This window comes from Pseudophryne corroboree, chromosome 3 (assembly GCF_028390025.1).
Source record: "Pseudophryne corroboree isolate aPseCor3 chromosome 3, aPseCor3.hap2, whole genome shotgun sequence".
Taxonomy (NCBI): domain Eukaryota; kingdom Metazoa; phylum Chordata; class Amphibia; order Anura; family Myobatrachidae; genus Pseudophryne; species Pseudophryne corroboree.
Window position 1 is genome coordinate 85947630 of NC_086446.1, and position 16654 is coordinate 85964283.

At 47.5% G+C, this 16654-nt stretch overlaps 1 protein-coding gene across 1 annotated transcript in view; it reads left to right on the forward strand.

Annotated features, from left to right (window-relative positions):
* Window positions 1–15083: 15083 nt before the first annotated feature.
* LOC135057193 (zinc finger protein 569-like) overlaps window positions 15084–16654 on the forward strand; it is a 150030-nt gene continuing 148459 nt past the window's right edge. Inside the window, exon 1 of the mRNA XM_063963089.1 lies at window positions 15084–15163. The gene's annotated coding sequence lies outside the window, so the exon portion shown is untranslated. The remainder of the gene's footprint in view (window positions 15164–16654) is intronic.

Genomic DNA, 16654 nt, shown 5'->3' on the forward strand with positions numbered 1-16654 from the left:
AACATCAGTCTGGTTCCAGCCAGTACCCACAGCATCCGTTTTACCTTCAGCAGCCCAGCTTTTCCTGGAACACCAGCTGGTACGATCCTGGGCTATCTCCATTGCTACAGTCGGGCCTGGTAAGGACTTTCCAACTAGAAGATTATAAGAACTATCTCATACCACCAGAGCCCTGTGGCCCTTGCCACCCTGTAGTACCCAGGAACTGTATTATTTCTCTGCTGATTTTATGTTTTCCTTTTACTGCTGCTGTGTTACGGAGTATGTCATAATAAACATCATTGACTTTTATCCTGGTTGTCGTGGTCACGCCTTCGGGCAATTCTTCTACATGTAACTTACATGTCAAGGGGCCTGATACAACCTCCCAGGTTCCGTTACACCTCAGCCCCTACAACTGAGGCTGCCTCCCGTCAGCTCAGGCCCTCAGTTGTGACAGTGGCATTATGTGTATAAGGTGCTCTACTATGTGACGTTGCATATAGAAAGCGCACTACTGTGTCGTCTAATGTGAATAAAGAGCAATAAGGTGTGGTGTAATGTGAATAAGAAGCAATTCAGTGTGATGTAATGTGAATAAGGGGCTCTACTGTGAGGAGTAACGTTTATAAGGTAAAGTATTAATACTGTGGGATGTAATATGAATTATGGACACTATCACAAGATAAAATGTGAATAAAGTTGCAGTACTGTGTGGCGTAATTGGAATTGGGGTTACTATTGTGTGGCCATGCCCCTTCCCAGCAAGAAGATGCCCCTTTTTGGGCTCTGCGTCAAATGTGTGAACTGTTCCTATTTAAAATATAGGGGGTACAAGGACTGCTATGGGTGAGGGGTGATGGTGCTGGGAAAGAGGTGCAAGGTCAGAGGCAGAACCAGTGGTGGTGCAAGGGAGCACCAGCCAAAATCTTGCCTAGGGCATCATATTGGTTAGGGCTGGCTCTGTATGGCTGCAGTGAAACGACTGCAAAAACTGAGTTAGGTTATGTGAAAGAACAGGAGTGATAATTTAATACTGCCTGACATAGATAAGCCAGTATCTCCGTGAAGGGTTTGATAAGCTATCCTGGATCATCAGGATGCTGGCGGTCACATGACCGACACCAGCATCCCGACACTGAAGATCCCGACGGTGGAGGGGGTAAGTATTATTACCCGAATCCCCTACCCTAAGCCCTCGGGGGTGGCAACTAAAGCTAACTCACCCCCTTGTGACCCCCTGGGGCCCTAACCCTAAAAGTCCTACCGATACTTACCTTTGGGATGTCGGCAGTCGGTCTTCCAGAGCTGGACTCCCGGGTGGTGTCGGGATTCCTGAGGCGGTCATATGACTGCCGGCGTCCCATCCATCGGGATGCTGAATGCATCCCTCCATGAGAATAACAGAAGTGTGCTGAGTGCCACGGGAGCTGATTCCCTGACAACACGGTATAAATACTTCTCACAACTCCAAACACAGTGATAGATGCTCAATCAGTCTGACAGCACTTATCAGGTGAATGGAAGGGTCACAGCAAACAGAAAGAAGGGTGTTGTGACCCTTCCCTTTCATGCACCTGATATGTGCTGCCAACTGATTGAGTAGCTATCACTGTGGGGCAGATGTATTAAGACTGGAGAAGTGATAAAGCAGTGATAAGTACAAGGTGATAACGACCAGCCAATCAGCTTCTAACTGCCAATTTACATAATGGAGCTGATTGGCTGGTGCTTTATCACCTTGCACTTATCACTGCTTTATCACTTCTCCAGGCTTAATACATATGCCCCTGTCTTTGAAGTTGTGAGAAGCATTGTATGGGATCAGCATTTGGAAGCAATGCTGGTTCCTCTAGTGCTACTTGGAGATCCCAGGGGTGGCTCCTAGGTAAGATAGCCCACAATTTGGATATTTTTCTGTATGAGCCTTTATCATGAGGCCTTGCAATAGACAATTACATGGACCCAAGTGGACACTGTTATCATGCAGCTTACCATGTATTTGCAAATATATGCAACAAATATCTTTGAATTTCTATCACCATATAGTTTTCAAGTATTGTTGTAAATATCATTTATACCCCTTTCACACCGCAGCTTATACCCGGTATTTTGCCATTTTAACTGGCTTCCTAAACGGGTCAAGCTGCGATGTGAAAGGGTCCCCTTCAATTTACCGTTTTCAAAATACCGGTATTTGAAACGGTAAAAAAGAAGGGTCCTACCCGTTTCAGTCCCATTTCACTGTGCAGTGTGAAAGGGTCTGAAACGGTATTTGCAAGCCCCAGAAGATGATAGGCTGTCTCCATGTGTGATGTCACCAGCCACAACCAGGAAACAGCTTGGAAAACACAGGAGACACATGAGAGAGTGGCTTTATAAACGTTTAAATGTGAAAAACACGGAAAAAAATGGCGTGGGGTCCCCCCTCCAAAGCATAACCAGCCTCGGGCTCTTCGAGCTGGTCCTGGTTCTAAAAATGCGGGGGAAAAATTGACAGGGGATCCCCCGTATTTTTAAAACCAGCACCGGGCTCTGCGCCTGGTGCTGGTGCAAAAAATACGGGGGACAAAACAAGTAGGGGTCCCCCGTATTTTTCACACCAGCATCGGGCTCCACTAGCTGGACAGATAATGCCACAGCCGGGGGTCACTTTTATGCCGTGCCCTGCGGCCGTGGCATTAAATATCCAACTAGTCACCCCTGGCCGGGGTACCCTGGGGGAGTGGGGACCCCTTCAATCAAGGGGTCCCCCAGCCACCCAAGGGCCAGGGGTGAAGCCCGAGGCTGTCCCCCCCCCATCCAATGGGCTGCGGATGGGGGGGCTGATAGCCTTTGTTGTAAATGAAAAGATATTGTTTTTTCCAGTAGTACTACAAGTCCCAGCAAGCCTCCCCCGCAAGCTGGTACTTGGAGAACCACAAGTACCAGCATGCGGGAGAAAAACGGGCCCGCTGGTACCTGTAGTTCTAATGGAAAAAAAATACCCAAATAAAAACAGGACACAGACACCGTCGACAGTAAAACTTTATTACACACTGCCGACACACACATACTTACCTATGTTCACACGCCGACATCGGTCCTCTTCTCCATGTAGAATCCAGGGGTACCTGAAAATAAAAGATCAATACACTCACCTCAACCAGGCTCCAGAGATAAATCCACGTACTTGGAGAAAAAAACAAACCGGACAACCGACCACACGGACTGAAAGGGGTCCCATGCTGACACATGAGACCCCTATCCCCGAATGAGACCTGTCAGTGACAGCTGTCACAGAAAGGTCTCTTAAGCCAATCAGGAAGCGCTACTTCCGTGGCGCTCACCTGATTGGCTGTGCGCTGTCTGTGCTGTGACAGCGCATCGCACAGCTCCGTCCATTATATTCAATGGTGGGAACTTTGCGGCTAGCGGTGGGGTCACCCGCCGGTCAGTGGCTGACCGGCGGGTGACCCCACCGCTAGCCGCAAAGTTCCCACCATTGAAAGTAATGGAGCGGCTTTGCGATGCGCTGTCTGACAGTTCAGACAGTGCACAGCCAATCAGGTGAGCGCCACGGAAGTAGCGCTTCCTGATTGGCTGAAGGGACTTCAGTGACAGGAGTCACGTGATGTCCCGGCATTCGGGGAGAGGGGTCTCATGTGTCAGCATGGGACCCCTTTCGGTCCGCAGGTCCGGGTGTTCGTTTTGTTTTTTTGCCAAGTCCGTGGATTTATCTCTGGACCATGGCTGAGGTGAGTATATTGAACTTTTATTTTCAGGTACCCCTGGATTCTACATGGAGAAGAGGACCGATGTCGGCGTGTGAACATAGGTAAGTGTGTCGGCAGTGTGTAATAAAGTTTTACTGTCGACGGTGTCTGTGTCCTGTTTTTATTTGGGTATTTTTTTTCCATTAGAACTACAGGTACCAGCGGGCCCGTTTTTCTCCCGCATGCTGGTACTTGTGGTTCTCCAAGTACCAGCTTGCGGGGGAGGCTTGCTGGGACTTGTAGTACTACTGGAAAAAACAATATCTTTTCATTTACAACAAAGGCTATCAGCCCCCCCATCCGCAGCCCATTGGATGGGGGGACAGCCTCGGGCTTCACCCCTGGCCCTTGGGTGGCTGGGGGGGGGGGACCCCTTGATTGAAGGGGTCCCCACTCCCCCAGGGTACCCCGGCCAGGGGTGACTAGTTGGATATTTAATGCCACGGCCGCAGGGCACGGCATAAAAGTGACCCCCGGCTGTGGCATTATCTGTCCAGCTAGTGGAGCCCGATGCTGGTGTGAAAAATACGGGGGACCCCTACTCGTTTTGTCCCCCGTATTTTTTGCACCAGCACCAGGCGCAGAGCCCGGTGCTGGTTTTAAAAATACGGGGGATCCCCTGTCAATTTTTCCCCCGCATTTTTAGAACCAGGACCAGCTCGAAGAGCCCGAGGCTGGTTATGCTTTGGAGGGGGGACCCCACGCCATTTTTTTCCTGTATTTAACCATTCCATCTAAAAAAAATAATAATAATTTTAAAAAATATATAAATAATACTTGTGCCTCCAAAAAAGACAAACCAAGTACCTAATCCCATCTAATAAAAATAGATATGCTTCAAGCTGCTGGGTTCCATCGTACGACTATCCAAATTATTAATAATGAATTAATTAGTGATTAATAATAATGTGTGGGCCAGAAAAGTCCATTTATGATGACAACCACTGTTTTCTATGGGTGAAACGGGTTCAGTGTGAAAGGTACCAAAACGGGAATGAAATGGTAATTTACTGGTTACAACATGAGATGTGAAAGGGGTTTAACTGCTCAGACCCGTTTTAAGAACCGTTTCAAATACCATTTCAAAAGCAGGTTTTGCCATGTGAAAGCAGCATTATACCCCTTTCACATCGCACAAATAACCCGGTATCGACACGGCATATTGCCGTGTCGACCCGGGTCAGTGTGCGATGTGAAAGCACACTAGCTGAATTAGCGGGTCGCCTGACCCGGTAATTCAACCCGGTAAAAAAGAAGGGTTTTACCCGGGTTGATTACCGGGTCAGGTGCAGTGTGAATGGGAGCCGTGTCGATGCGACACGGTTCCCATTCACAAGATAGGGAGAGGCGGCGCTGGAGATGAGCTCATCTCCCGATGCCGCCTCCACCCCCGCCCCTGCTGCTGCTGCTCCCTCCGTTGTCATGGCAACCGACCCGGTATATTGCCGGGTCGGAAAGCCTGCAACGGAGCGCAAATGCCGGATCCCACCCGGTAAGTACACGTTTGTCTTACCGGGTAGGATCCGGCATTTGCGGTGTGAATGCGGTATTAGTGTGCTGGGGATCCAACAATCACCTCCCACAGTCCTGCAGCAGGTCCAAGATTGCCGAAGGAAGAGGATGCCGGACAATCTTTTTTTATTTTATTTTATTTTTTTACAGAAAACCATTTACAAGGCAACACCATGCCATGTAAGTGACTGCCACTTGAAAAAAATTCAGAGATTGGCCGGCATCCCGCAACTCCGGCGATCTCGGACTCCATTAAACCCTGCCCCTCGCGTCCTATCACTCTAGTCCATAGTCCAAATTTGAGGCCCTGACATCAGTCCTCTCTCCATAATCTATCTGGTGGACCGCAATCGTCTGAATAATAGTACTTACATACAATACTCTGCAAAAGTGAAAAAAAATGCTGCAAAGTAAGATTGCTTTCAAATATAGTGTTAATAGTTTATTTTTATCAATTAACAAAATGCAAAGTGAATGTACAGTAGAAAAATCTAAATCAAATCAATATTTGGTGTGACCCCCTTTGACTTCAAAACAGCATCAGCTCTTCTAGGTACAAAGTCAGGGAATTTGTAAGATTATAGTCGGGTGAATGATTAACCAATTACAGCAAACAGGTGATAATGATCATCATTTTCATATGTAGGTTGAAGCACAGTCATTAACTGAAACAGAACCAGCTATGCAGGGGGGCTTAAAACTGTGTGAGGAACAGCCAAGCTCTGCTACAAAGGTAAGGTTGTGGAAGACCGTTTCATGTCACAGGTCATACACCATGGCAAGACTGAGCACAGCAACAAGACACAACAGCAAGTTGTCTCCCAGGCAAAGATTTCAAGGCAGACCGGAGTTTCAAGATGTGATGTTCAAGTTCTTTTGAAGAAGCACAAAAAAAAGGGGCAACGTTGAGGACCTTAGACGCAGTGGTCGGCAGAGGAAACTTAGTGCAACAGCTGAAAGACACATCATGCTTCTCTTCAAACTTGGAAGATGTCCAGCAGTGGCATCATCTCAAAACTGGCAGAAACCAGTGGGACCAAGGTACATCCATCTACTGTTCGGAGTAGTCTGTCCAGAAGTGGTCTTCATGGAAGAATTGTGACCAAAAAGCCATACCTTTGACCTGGAAATAAGGACAAGCAACTGAACTGTGCATGAAAACATAGAAACTGGGGTGCAGAAAAATGGCAGCAGGTGCTCTGGACAGATGTTAATATTTGAAATATTTGGCTGTAACAGAGGCCAATTTGTTCACTAAAGCGCTGGAGAGTGGTACAATAATGAGCGTCTGCAGGCTACAGTAAAGCATGGTGGGGATTCCTTGCAATTTTGGGGCTGCATTTCAGCAAATGGAGTTGGGGATTTGTTCAGGATTAATGGTGTCCTAAATCCTGAGAAATACAGGCATGTACTCATTAATCATGCAATACCATCAGAGAGGCGTCTCATTGGCTCCAATTGTATTCTGCAGCAGAATAACTACCCAAACATGCAGACAATGTCATTAAGAACTATCTTCAGCATAAAGAAGAACAAGGAGTCCTGGAAGTGATTATATGGCCCCCACAGATCCCTGAACTCAACACCGAGTCTGTCTGGGATTACACGAAGACGGAAGGATTTGAGCAAGCATACGTCCACAGAAAATCTCTGGTTAGTTCTCCAAGATGTTTGGAACAACCTCCTTGCTTAGTTCCTTCAAAAACTGTGTGCAAGTGTACCTAGAAGAATGGATGCTGTTTTGAAGGCAAAAAGGTGGTCACACCAAATATTGATTTGATTTAGATTTCTCTTCTGTTCATTCACTTTGCATTTTGTTAACTGATAAAAATAAACAAGTAACACTTCTATTTTTTAAAGCATTCTTACTTTGCAGCATGTTTTCCATACCTACATAAAACTTTTGCACAGAACTGTATTTCTCTATCGTCCTAGTGGATGCTGGGGTTCCTGAAAGGACCATGGGGAATAGCGGCTCCGCAGGAGACAGGGCACAAAAAGTAAAGCTTTAGGATCAGGTGGTGTGCACTGGCTCCTCCCCCTATGACCCTCCTCCAAGCCAGTTAGATTTTTGTGCCCGGCCGAGAAGGGTGCAATCTAGGTGGCTCTCCTAAAGAGCTGCTTAGGAAAGTTTAGCTTAGGTTTTTTATTTTACAGTGAGTCCTGCTGGCAACAGGATCACTGCAACGAGGGACTTAGGGGAGAAGAAGTGAACTCACCTGCGTGCAGGATGGATTGGCTTCTTGGCTACTGGACATCAGCTCCAGAGGGACGATCACAGGTACAGCCTGGATGGTCACCGGAGCCTTGCCGCCGGCCCCCTTGCAGATGCTGAAGTAAGAAGAGGTCCAGAATCGGCGGCAGAAGACTCCTCAGTCTTCTAAAGGTAGCGCACAGCACTGCAGCTGTGCGCCATTTTCCTCTCAGCACACTTCACACGGCAGTCACTGAGGGTGCAGGGCGCTGGGAGGGGGGCGCCCTGGGAGGCAAATGAATACCTATTTTGGCTAAAAATACCTCACATATAGCCTCCGGAGGCTATATGGAGATATTTAACCCCTGCCAGAATCCGTTAAGAGCGGGAGACGAGGCCGCCGAAAAAGGGGCGGGGCCTATCTCCTCAGCACACAGCGCCATTTTCCCTCACAGAAAGGCTGGAGGGAAGGCTCCCAGGCTCTCCCCTGCACTGCACTACAGAAACAGGGTTAAAACAGAGAGGGGGGGCACTAATTTGGCGATATGCTTATATATATATTAAGATGCTATAAGGGAAAACACTTATATAAGGTTGTCCCTATATAATTATAGCGTTTTTGGTGTGTGCTGGCAAACTCTCCCTCTGTCTCTCCAAAGGGCTAGTGGGTCCTGTCCTCTATCAGAGCATTCCCTGTGTGTGTGCTGTGTGTCGGTACGTGTGTGTCGACAGGTAGGAGGACGATGTTGGTGAGGAGGCGGAGCAATTGCCTGTAATGGTGATGTCACTCTCTAGGGAGTCGACACCGGAATGGATGGCTTATTTAGGAAATTACGTGATAATGTCAACACGCTGCAAGGTCGGTTGACGACATGAGACGGCCGACAAACAATTAGTACGGTCCAGACGTCTCAAAAACACCGTCAAGGGTTTTAAAACGCCCGTTTACTTTAGTCGGTCGACACAGACACAGACAGGGACACTGAATCCAGTGTCGACGGTGAATAAACAAACGTATTCCTTATTAGGGCCACACGTTAAAGGCAATGAAGGAGGTGTTACGTATTTCTGATACTACAAGTACCACAAAAGAGGGTATTATGTGGGATGTGAAAAAACTACCATAGTTTTTCCTGAATCAGATAAATTAAATAAAGTGTGTGATGATGCGTGGGTTCCCCCCGATAGAAAATTATGGGCGGTATACCCTTTCCCGCCGGAAGTTAGGGCGCGTTGGGAAACACCCCTTAAGGTGGATAAGGCGCTCACACGCTTATCAAAACAAGTGGCGGTACCGTCTATAGATAGGGCCGTCCTCAAGGACCAGCTGACAAGGCTGGAAAATATAATAAAAAGTATATACACACATACTGGTGTTATACTGCGGCCAGCGATCGCCTCAGCCTGGATGTGCAGAGCTAGGGTGGCTTGGTCGGATTCCCTGACTAAAAATATTGATACCCTTGACAGGGACAGTATTTTATTGACTATAGAGCATTTAAAGGATGCATTTCTATATATGCGAGATGCACAGAGGGATATTTGCACTCTGGCATCATGAATAAACGCGATGTCCATAACTGCCAGAAGATGTTATGGACACGACAGTGGTCAGGTGATTCAGATTCCAAACGGCACAGTATGGCCGTATAAAGGAAGAGGACTTGTTTGGGGTCGGTCCATCGGACCTGGTGGTCACGGCAACTGCTGGAAAATCCACCGTTTTTTACCCTAAGTCACATCTCTGCAGAAAAAGACACCGTCTTTTCAGCCTCAGTCCTCTCGTCCCTATAAGATCATATCTGCCCAGGGATAGAGGAAAGGGAAGAAGACTGCAGCAGGCAGCCCATTCCCAGGAACAGAAGCGTTCCACCGCGTCTGACAAGTTCTCAGCATGGCGCTGAGACCGTACAGGACCCCTGGATCCTACAAGTAGTATCCCGGGGGTACAGATGGGAATGTCGAGACGTTTCCCCTTCGCAGGCTCCTGAAGTCTGCTTTACCAAGTCTCCCTCCGACAAGGAGGTAGTATGGGAAAAAATTCACAAGCTGTATTCCCAGCAGGTGATAATTAAATTACCCCTCCTACTACAGAAAAGGGGTATTATTCCACACTATATTGTGGTACTGAAGCCAGAAGGCTAGGTGAGACTTATTCTAAAAAAATTTTTTTTTTTTGAACACTTACAAAGGTTCAAATTAAGATGAAGTCACTCAGAGCAGTGATAACGAACCAGGAAGAAGGGGACTATATAGTGTCCCGGGACATCAGGGATGCTTACCTCTATGTCCCAAATTTGCCCTTCTCACTAAGGGTACCTCAGGTTCATGGTGCAGAACTGTCACTATCAGTTTCAGACGCTGCCGTTTGGATTGTCCACGGCACCCCGGGGTCTTTACCAAGGTAATGGCCGAATTGATGATTCTTCTTCGAAGAAAAGGCGTCTTAATTATCCCTTACTTGGACGATCTCCTGATAGGGGCATAGTCCAGGGAACAGTTGGAGGTCGGAGTAGCACTATCTCGGATACTGCTACAATCAGCACGGGTGGATTCTAAATATTCCAAAATCGCAGCTGATCCCGACGACACGTCTGCTGTGCCTAGGGATGATTCTGGACACAGTCCAGAAAAAGGTGTTTCTCCCGGAAGAGAAAGCCAGGGAGTTATCCGAGCAAGTCAGGAACCTCCTAAAAACAGTGCATCATTGCACAAGGGTCCTGGTAAAAATGGTGGCTTCCTACGAAGCAATTCCATTCGGCAGATTTCACGTAAGAACTTTTCAGTGGGATCTGCTGGACAAATGGTCCGGATCGCATCTTCAGATGCATCAGCGGATAACCCAATATCCAAGGACAAGGGTGTCTCTCCTGTGGTGGTTATAGAGTGCTCATCTTCTAGAGGGCCGCAGATTCGGCATTCAGGATTGGATGCTGGTAACCACGGAGCCCAGCCTGAGAGGCTGGGGAGCAGTCACACAAGGGAAAAATTTCCAGGGAGTGTGATCAAGTATGGAGACCTTTCTCCACATAAATATACTGGAGCTAAGGGTAAATTTATAATGCTCTAAGCTTAGCAAGACCTCTGCTTCAAGGTCAGCCGGTATTGATCCAGTGGGAAAAACATCACGGCAGTCGCCCACGTAAACAGACAGGGCGACACAAGAAGCAGGAGGGCAATGGCAGAAACTGCAAGGACTTTTCGCTGGGCGGAAAATCATGTGATAACACTGTCAGCAGTTTTTCATCCCGGGAATGGAAACTGGGAAGCAGACTTCCTCAGCACGACCTCCACCCGGGAGAGTGGAAACTTCATTGAGAAGTTTTTTCCACATGATTGTAAACCGTTGGGAAATACCAAAGGTGGACATGATGGCGTCCCGTCTGAACAAAAAACGGGACAGGTATTGCGCCAGGTCAAGAGACCCTCAGGCAATAGATGTGGACGTTCTGGTAACACCGTGGGTGTACCAGTCGGTGTATGTGTTCCCTCCTCTGCTTCTCATACCTAAGGTGCTGAGAATTATAAGACGTAGAGGAGTAAGAACTATACTCATGGCTCCGGATTGGCCAAGAAGGACTTGGTACCCGGAACTTCAAGAGATGCTTACAGAGGTCTTATGGCCTCTGCCGCTAAGAAGGGACTTGCTTCAGCAAGTACCATGTCTGTTCCAAGACTTACCGCAGCTGCGTTTGTCGGCATGGCGATGGAAAGCCGGATCCTAAGGGAAAAAAGGCATTCCGGAAGAGGTCATTCCTACCCTGGTCAAAGCCAGAAAGGAGGTGACCGCACAACATTATCACCACGTGTGGCGAAAATATGTTGCGTGGTGTGAGGCCAGGAAGGCCCCACAAAGAAATTTCAACTCGGTCGTTTCCTGCATTTCCTGCAAACAGGAGTGTCTATGGGCCTCAAATTGGGGTCCATTAAGGTTCAAATTCGGCCCTGTAAATTTTCTTCCAGAAAGAATTGGCTTCAGTTCCTGAAGTCCAGAAGTTTGTCAAGGGAGTATTGCATATACAAACCCCTTTTTTGTGCCTCCAGTGGCACTGTGGGATCTCAACGTAGTTCTGGGATTCCTCAAATCACATTGGTTTAAAACCAGTCAAATATGTGGATTTGAAGCATCTCACATAAAAAGTGACCATGCTCTTGGCCCTGGCCTGGACCAGGCGAGTGTCAAATTGGTGGTTTTTTCTCAAAAAAAGCCCATATCTGTTTGTCCATTCGGACAGGGCAGAGCTGCGGACTCGTCCCCAGTTCTCTCCCTAAGGTGGTGTCAGTGTTTCACCTGAACCAGCTTATTGTGGTGCCTTGCACCTACTAGGGACTTGGAGGACTCCAAGTTGCTAGAAGTTGTCAGGGCCCTGAAAATATGTTCCAGGACAGCTGGAGTCAGAAAATCTGACTCGCTGTTTATACTGTATGCACCCAACAAGTTGGGTGCGCCTGCTTCTAAGCAGTCGATTGCTCGTTGGATTTGTAACACAATTCAACTTGCACATTCTGAGGCAGGCCTGCCACAGTCTAAATCGGTTAAGGCCCATTCCACAAGGAAGGTGGGCTCATCTTGGGCGGCTGCCCGAGAGGTCTCGGCATTACAACTCTGCCGAGCAGCTACGTGGTCAGGGGAGAACACGTTTGTAAAATTCTACAAATTTGATATCCTGGCAAAAGAGGACCTGGAGTTCTCTCATTCGGTGCTGCAGAGTCATCCGCACTCTCCCGCCCGTTTGGGAGCTTTGGTATAATCCCCATGGTCCTTTCAGGAACCCCAGCATCCACTAGGACGATAGAGAAAATAAGAATTTACTTACCGATAATTCTATTTCTCGGAGTCCGTAGTGGATGCTGGGCGCCCATCCCAAGTGCGGATTATCTGCAATACTTGTACATAGTTACAAAAATCGGGTTATTATTGTTGTGAGCCATCTTTTCAGAGGCTCCGCTGTTATCATACTGTTAACTGGGTTTAGATCACAAGTTGTACGGTGTGATTGGTGTGGCTGGTATGAGTCTTACCCGGGATTCAAAATTCCTCCCTTATTGTGTACGCTCGTCCGGGCACAGTACCTAACTGGCTTGGAGGAGGGTCATAGGGGGAGGAGCCAGTGCACACCACCTGATCCTAAAGCTTTACTTTTTGTGCCCTGTCTCCTGCGGAGCCGCTATTCCCCATGGTCCTTTCAGGAACCCCAGCATCCACTACGGACTCCGAGAAATAGAATTATCGGTAAGTAAATTCTTATTATATTGGACGAGGTTATGAACGGTGACGGTCCTGACCACACTTTTCAAATAATTTCCTTTGCATGATTCAGAGGGTGAATTTGAACACTATTTTATTCAGAACCTCGTACACATCTTGACGCCTCTTTAATGTATGTTTCCATGTGTGGATGAGAAACACGCGAGCGATGTATTTGTGAGAGGAGAAAAGAAGGATTCATTTGAGGATAACTTCACACCTACAAAGCCCTCACCCACTCTTTTCCCTCTTACATCTCTGACCTTATCTCTCTTTACATTCCCACCCGTCCTCTTTGCTCTTCTAATGCACGCCGTCTCTCCTGCCAACGGATTACCTTCTCCCACTCCTACCTCCAAGATTTGTCACGTGCTGCTCCCTATCTCTGGAATGCTCTACCTCTTCCCATCCGATTCTCCACCTCTCTACAAAACTTCAAACGGGCTCTCATGACCCACTTCTTCACCAAAGCTAGCCAACTCTCCTCCTAACCCTCTTGTTTATGCTCACTGTCTACCCCTTCTGTGTCACCCCGGTCTGTTAGCCCCTCACCTTTTAGATTGTAAGCTCACAAAAGCAGGGACTTCTTTCCTCATGTACCTTTCCTTTTCTTACTTACACTATCTTATACTCCATACTCCCTTTGATGGCACCTAACCCCGGGTTTTCCATACCTGTCCTATATTGTCTTGAACTGTAAGTGCCGTTTTCTTGTTTGCACATTTGATTATGTGCTGTGTAATGGGCGCTGCAGATCCCTTGTGGCACCATATAAATAAAGGATAATAATCTACAAAGGCATGTATTGTATATTGCTAGTGGTAATTTATATTTGTTAGATCGCCTATTAGGAAGATCATTCCCATCTTCTTCCTGTGAAATTCTTTACATTTGGAATGTGTTGACATTGTAGGGGTGACCAATCTGAGGTCTGCTAGAGCGCCATCTTGAGAATCTGTCAATCCTTATATTGTCATCCCTGATCTGGCAGCCGTCTTCATTATCACTCAGGATGTACAGCAGCCCCTAACCAAGAGCACATATGGCTACTCTTCGCATAATTATATCTGCTTGTCATTTCTGAATATAAATTACCTTACTGTATCTATGACAGAACGCCCATTGCTGCCTCGAGCTGACCAATTGGTTGAAAGAAAGATGCACTCATTTTATGTACGGCTTCCCATGCTGGTGTAACTGCGTGCCTTGGCATCTGATTGGTTTCTGTATATGCCCACTGTTTACGCTCTACACTCTGAAGGTCTGGAGACTGTCACAACCACTGACGGTCTCTTAGAGAGTCTCTGCAGTTTAGTAAAAGAAGCACTGACAGACGGCCTAACCTCAGTGAGCACAGACCTTTGTTACATGAGCTGCTTTTCACACACATACATCCCCAAATTGTGACGCGTTTCATCATTTACATTTATTTGAACTGTAATATATATTTATCTGTTACTCATTGCCCTGCATCAGCTGCTACAATGACAGGACACCAAAGCCTGCTCCATGTGTATTGTAATAGCAGGACATCAGATCCTGCTTCGTGTGCATTATAATAACAAGGCACTGGAGCCTTCTCCATCTGTAGTATATTAACATGAACATAACCTGCTCCATGTGTGTTATAATAATAAGACACCAGAGCCTGCTCTACCTGTAATACAATTATAGAATAGCAGAGCCTGCTACATTCATATTACAATTACAGGACACCAGAGCCTTCTCCATCTGTATTATAACAGGACACCAGAGCCTGCTCCATCTGTATTCTAATAATAGGCCAGAGCCTGCTCTATCCATATTAAAATAACAGGAGACCAGAGCCCACTCCATTTGTATTGTAATAACAGGAACACCAGATACTGCTCCCCCTGCATAACAAGACGCCAGAGCCTGCCCTAGGCTATGTGTACTATAACAACTCGACAACAAAGTCTGCTCCATGTGTACTGCAATACTTACAACACCAGTGTCTGGTCCATCTATATTATTACAGGACTGACAGTCTCCTTCACTTGTATATATAAATAGGGCACTAGATCCTGCAGCTCCTCCTACACTATATTAAATTGACACCAGTGTCTGACCCTCATGTATTACAATAAGGTGACACTACAGTCGGTTCCACATGTAATAATAACACAACACCTTATTCTGCATCCCCTGCTGTACTGTGACATGCCACAACAGTCTGCTCTCCCTGTATAATAATACTGTCATCACCCGCTGCCAGACACAGCAATGGCTCCTACCTGCTCCCCCCTCCCACTCCCCGGCCCAGTATCAAATTCAGCCCTCATCCGGGAGCTGCAGTGGAATCACTTCCGGCCTGTGGAGTGCAGAGAGAGATGAGGGAGGGGGGAGAGTCAGGTGGAACGCACAGCCAGGAAGTACGGTGGAACGCACAAAGTAGACCGGAAGTCGGGTGTGTCACACCGCCTCTGGGTGAGAGAAGGCGGCGGATGGCACCGGGTGAGCAACTATAGCATACCAATAGACAGGGGGTAAGGGATGGGGAGGAGCACGTGACATAGATACAAAGTCAGTCTCTATGTGACGCCCGGGAGCTGCTGCTGGGGAGACGGCTCTTCCCGGCCTTACACTTGTGCTGTGGGGCTGTGGCTGAGGAAGGGGGGACACAGTGACCGGCACATGATAGCTGTATATCCCAATACAGAGCTGCGGCTGCTGCCTGAGTGACTGGGGCCCTGTCTCACCCTCTGCCATAGGCATGTTATCAGCAATGTGTGCTTCCTGTGTCCTGCCCTATCCTGCAGTGTAACATTGGCACGTCCCCCCCAGGGTTATATTAGGGCCATTCCACAGCTGGGTCGGGCACAGAGAACATTTTTTTTTAAAAACCAACATTCCATGTTCCATCATATAATATGTGGTTATAAAAACAGAAATAATACCCCGTTCCAAGTGTACGTTAGTCCGCCCTACATCTTGCACATGCCTAGCGCCGCCCTGCTGGCAGCATTTTGTTACTGGACAATAGGCTACTAACCAGAATGCCCAGGTTGGCAGGATAGAGAAGAGTGTGGCCACATCGCCATGGTAACCAGTGGTGGAACGTAGTGTTGAATCTGGGCACCATCCCAGAAAAGGGGCACCCTGACCGCCTCCATTGCCCCTGCTTCAGCCTTATGTACCCGCTCCTGGCAGCGTTGCCGGCATTGCTCACCGACAGGCGCAGAGCTGATCTGACCCGCAGCTGATATGTGTGCCATAGAGGGAACACCTATAGCCCTGTGTATATACAATTGTAATATCTGATGAACAGAGCCCCTTTATGATAAATAGGGTCTGGTAGAATGCATTGATGTTCAAGATGTCTGACTGTCTACATTGAGTATGCTGACACAGATATGAGGTCAACACGTCAAATGTGACATTGGCATAATGTAAAGCTAATCAACAATATGTGACCTGACAATCATCACAAACGTGATGCAATGCTAGTACATCTGCACTGTTACTACATGCACTACGCGGTGCCCAGGAGCTGTACCTGAGTAATAACAGCATCTGGCATCCCACTATAAGGTGGCTGATCCCTCGTGAGAACCTGACATTTATTTATACTACATGGTGACTTAGGCATCAATGTTTCATTTACCAAATATGCACATTTGTAACCGGCTGTAGATGGCAATTAAAAGAAAGATTTCATTTACACCGTATCCATAGATCTAGTGGTAGATTCATTTAGGGGAGAGTTGGCTCGCCCTGTAAGTGGGCACACATGCAGCACTTAGGGTAGCCCCAGACTTGCTGATTTGTGTTTGCAGCCGTGAGATGGGGCGAGAGGAAGTGCCCGTCGCCGGAGTGACCACATTGCTGTAATAGCACTTAGCTCTGCTCGCCCGATTGAATTGACTCCGTAGTATGCACATAGTAAGCAGTCAGAGCTGCGAGCAGTACGGAAATTATTCCAGTGCTATTTACACTAAACCTTGT